The following is a 5,276-nucleotide window of genomic DNA, read 5'->3' as shown; positions in this document are numbered from 1 at the left end:
GACAATCATTCCTAAGAAGAAACTTTTTCATTACGATTATCAATAGCCAGTTGGAAAGCTGTGGTAGATAAGTATAATAGAAACAGCTATTTCTAAAATAATGACAAGATATTTTCCTTTAAAAAAGGAAAATAATTTAAAAATGAATGTTAACCTATATTTTTTAAAACCTTTCTATTTACTAAGGTATATTCTAACAACTTTTTTTTTTTTTTTTTTTGACAGGCAGAGTGGACAGTGAGATAGAGAGAGAGGAAGGTCTTCCTTTGCCGTTGGTTCACCCTCCAATGGCTGCTGCGGTCGGTGCGCTGTGGCAGGCACACCGTGCTGATCCGATGGCAGGAACCAGGTGCTTTTCCTGGTCTCCCATGGGGTGCAGGGCCCAAGCACCTGGGCCATCCTCCACTGCACTCCCGGGCCACAGCAGAGAGCTGGCCTGGAAGAGGGGCAACCGGGACAGAATCCGGCGCCCCGACCGGGACTAGAACCCAGTGTGCCGGCGCCACAAGGTGGAGGATTAGCCTATTGAGCCGCAGCGCCGGCCTCTAACAACTTAATATTACATTATTTCATTAAATCCCTACACAAACTCTCTGAGGAAAATGACATTATTGCAGTCATAGTATTGAAGAAGTCTGGCATTTGATTCAGTGGTTACAAGCCACTTGAGATGCCTGCATCCCAAATGAGAGTTCCTGACTCCTGATTCCTCCACTTCCTATCCAGCTTCCGGCTCATGCCGGTGATGGCTTAAGTACTTGAGTACTCCCACTCATGTGGGAGACCAAGATGGACTTTGACGTGGCCCAGCCTGATTGATGTGGGCATTTGGGGAGTAAAACAATGAGTGGAAGACCCCTTTCTTTCTGTTTGTCTCTCTGCCTTTCAAGTAAAATGAAAATATATTTTTTTTAATTTTAAATAGCATCATGGTTTCTAATGCTGAATAACTAGTCTAAGATTTTAAAGTAGTTTGTGATTCACATTCAGAAGTTGGTGTATTTCCATTATGTTATTTAAATACTTATTAAATTATTCACAAAAGGAAGATATTATTTAAAATAATTTCTTAATATTGGTTTCTCTTTTTACCAATTTTTATTTATGTATAATGTAAACTCAATCATAAACATTTTCTAATAACTAACTGTTAGACAGGAATTCATATTGAAATTGTATTTTTTGCATTCCAGAATCTTCAGATATTGCACTGAGTATCACTTATTTATCCAAACATGTTAAATAGATTTACTTGAGAACACCACATACATTTGTGTTAGCAGAGCTTGTTCATCACAATGAACTGACAGAAAGCTAATCACTGGGAGCTGTTGCTGTGGAGTGGTGTCCGTTGCTGTGCTCCCCCCTGCCTGCGTGACACCCGATTCCTATTCCTTTTGCTTCTAGGTCCAAAATGGCAGCTCTCAAGGACCAGCTGATTCACAACTTTCTGAGGGAGAACGTGTCCCCAACATGAGGTCAGAGTTGTAGGGGTTGGTACTGTTTGGCATGACATTTTGTGCCATGAGTATCTTAACAGGTGACGTAGCAGATGGGCTTGCTCTTGTTGATGTCATGAAGACATACTGAAGGGAGAGATGATGGATCTCCAACATGGGAGCCTTTTGCTTAAAACCCCCAAACTTGTCTCTGGAAGAGACTTCAGTGTGACTGCAGACTCCATGATTGTGATCTTCACAGCTGGGGCGCACCAGCAAGAGGGAGAAACCCATCTTAATCTGGTCCAGCATAACATGAACATCTTGAAATTCACCACTCCTATAATTCTGTCAAATACAAACCCAACTGCAGATTGCTTCTTGTTTCCAATCCACTGTGTATCTTTACCTATGTCACTTGGAAGATAAGCGGTTTTCTCAAAAGCTGTGTTATCGGAAGTGGTTGCAGTCTGGATTCAGCTTAGTACCGTTACCTGAAGGAAAAAGGCTGAGGGTTCACCCGTTAAGCTGTCATTGGTGGACCATTGGGGAGAATGGAGATTCGTGTGTGTGTGTGTGTGTGTGTGTAGTGATTGTTGCTGGGGATGCCCTGAAGACTCTGCACCCAGATTTAGGCATGCTGGGCCGCTGGATTATCTGTGGCAAGTTTAGCAAAAAGTAAAATGAAGAATTGCAGGCAAGTGCTTCCAATTTCCACTTAAGGGTTTGCATGGAGTAAAGAATGATGTCTTCCTTAGGGTTCCTTATCCCCCCCAATCTCTCTCTTCCTCAACTCCTAATTATTCTTTCCTTTAATTTTTACAATAACATAATTTAACTTAATTTTTAAAGTTAAACTAAAAATCTAGCTGGCGCTGCGGCTCACTAGGCTAATCCTCCACCTTGCGGAGCCAGCACACCGGGTTCTAGTCCCGGTCAGGGCACCAGATTCTGTCCCAGTTGCCCCTCTTCCAGGCCAGCTCTCTGCTGTGGCCAGGGAGTGCAGTGGAGGATGGCCCAGGTGCTTGGGCCCTGCACCCCATGGGAGACCAGGAAAAGCACCTGGCTCCTGCCATCGGATCAGCGTGGTGCGCCGGCTGCAGCGCTCCGGCCGCGGCGGCCATTGGAGGGTGAACCAACGGCAAAGGAAGACCTTTCTCTCTGTCTCTCTCACTGTCCACTCTGCCTGTCAAAAAAAAAAAAAAATCTCTATATGTTAGGTTAGTCTGATTTTGGCTTTATAGGTAAGTCACATATGTGTGTGTGTGCTTTCTTTCTTTGTTTTCTGTGACTCATATATGTCTTCATATGTCTATAAATTAGCAAACACAGTATGGAGATTTATTCTCCATATCTATAGTTTTAAAGCTTTAAATGCAACTAAAACCCTGTTGTAGCCCAGACAGTGAAGTGGTTCAATAATAGAAGACTTTAAAATTTCAGCTCTTGGGTTGGCAACATGGCTCACTTGGCTAATCCTCCGCCTGAGGCGCCGGTACCCCAGGTTCCGGGTACTAGTCTCAGTTGCTCCTCTTCCAGCCCAGCTCTGCTGTGGCCCGGGGAGGGCAGTGGAGGATGGCCCAAGTGCTTGGGCCCTGCACCTGCATGGAAGACCAGGAGGAAGCACCCAGCTTCTGGCTTCAGATAGGCGCAGCGCCAGCCGTAGCAGCCATTAGGGGGGTGAACCAATGGAAGGAATACCTTTTTCTCTGTTTCCCTCTCACTGTCTATAACTCTCTCTCTGTCTCTCTCTCTCACTGTCTAGCTCTGCCTGGGAAAAAAAAAATGCGGCTCTTTTTGGATTTCCCAAAATTTAGCTTCAAATGGGTCTCTTCACCAGGAATCAGAGTCACCTTCACTACATCTGAGACTATTTTGTCACTCTCTAGGCTACACCAGGGTTTTAGTTGTAGGTTGTGCAAGCTGTCTTTTTCATCTGATCCATAATTAAAGCAGTGATATCATGATGGTCTGGGGATGGAAAAAAGAGACAGCAAGTTCCTATAGTTAGAAATAGGAATGGTTTATAAATCTCTGTGGCTATATCCAGATGCTGAATGATGCTTATCTTGTGTCATCCTAGACTGGTTAATGTAAGTTCACCACCTCAGGGGTTCTGTTGCCACTGTTGCATATGCTCCAGTTGCCCTTGCCACTAGACACCCGTTTATAGTGTTCTATATACCTTCTGGTTCCTTCACCAAATGTGCTTAGCTTTTTTCCTAATCAGTCACATTCTGGGAACCAATATTGGATATACACAATATTGTATGTCTTGTATATAAAAGTCCTACAGGATCTCATTTTGTGGGTTATATGTATAAGTAGTATACTCTACCATTTAATATAAAAAGAAAGATTTGCATATGAATAACACAACCAGTCATTCAAGTATCATACCAACTATATAACAAAATAAACTTTGAACAGCAAAAAAGAAAAAGAATACAAATGACTGAACAAATAAATTGTCCTACACTAAACAAGTCAAATCTTAAGTGACTGCCAATTTATGCACTAATTCAGTTGCTTTCTGTTTTGTTTAATGGAATAAACATTTGTTAATAATGACCAAATATTAAAATTCAATGTGATCACCTTAATCTGAGATGACTTTAATAATTTATATTACTTTTAGCTTTCCTATTGATATGCTATTCAAGTTTAAATTCCTTTCAATTACTAAAATACATTAAATTATAAATGCTTAGATATGTTATTCTCTTATTTTGAGAGAGATTTATTAAAAGAAAAGGTAAAATCCAGAGAGAAGCACCTATTTTAACCTAAGTCAGCTTACTTTAGGTAACTATATTTTTAAAATAATATATGTAAAAATCACTACTTTGTGTTTACAATCAATTTATATAAATTAATAATGTAAACCATAAAATACTGTCTTTAAACTGTCATGACAAATATCTAATGGAAAGCAGTATATTTCAGTATTGATTTGAGAGATAGTATCTAAATTATTTGGGCTTCCTATTGATTTCTTCTCAGAATATCAAATGTTTCTTATAACAAAATCAATATGAAACTTTATAAGACATTTGGCCAAAGTGAGACAATTTTCTGGACACCACTTTAGAAAACTTTCCATTCTATCTCTTTTTGGTATTTATAAAACAACTTTTTAATCAAAATATTAATTAGGTGGATACAATGTGTAACTAATATATATTCTACAATACACAGATTATCCAGTTTGAACAGCTAAGGGACAATGAAATAGGAAAAATAGACAAATATTATAAATGAGTATATATTAATTTTGTTGATAATTATCAAAAAATAAAAAGTCTGAACAAGATTATGTTTAGAGACTATTTCTTAAAATATATTAATCAACAAGCTCTTGATATTGTAATCTGTTTTGTAAAGGAGAAAAATGAACTTCCTTATCATTTTATATACATTATGAAATTTTCTAGCATGAATACAGAAACACTGGTATAAAACCATGTATATTTATCTCATTGATATTGCAGATACTATTATGACTGGAAAAATGAAATTGCATTTTTTAAAATTTGTGTTGAAGAATTATTGCTATTTCCTAAACAAGTCTCTGGGATAGCAAATACACCTTGTTAGGAAATTATTTCAAGTTACAGAAGAAGAGCAGTATTTTATTAAAAGTAACTTCAAAACTAATGTAACCATTTTTGATACTGTTTCTCAGTGATATCTTCCATATTTTTTCACACATTTGTAGTTATAAAACAGCACTATTGAGTATACTGTTAGTAACTAGGTTAATGATTATTCCTGAGGCAAATATAGATTTCTTTACATTTAGAATACTCCATTCACCACATAAATACAAAGTAGTAA

General features: G+C 38.5%; 1 pseudogene; it reads left to right on the top strand.

Moving 5' to 3' along the window:
* The first annotated feature begins 1,396 nt into the window (after positions 1-1,396).
* LOC100351177 (L-lactate dehydrogenase A chain-like) lies at positions 1,397-2,255 on the top strand (annotated as a pseudogene).
* Positions 2,256-5,276: the final 3,021 nt, after the last annotated feature.

This window comes from Oryctolagus cuniculus, chromosome 8 (assembly GCF_964237555.1).
Source record: "Oryctolagus cuniculus chromosome 8, mOryCun1.1, whole genome shotgun sequence".
NCBI lineage: Eukaryota > Metazoa > Chordata > Mammalia > Lagomorpha > Leporidae > Oryctolagus > Oryctolagus cuniculus.
The sequence above is the reverse complement of the archived record's forward strand: the minus strand, read 5'-3'. Positions and strand labels throughout refer to the sequence as shown.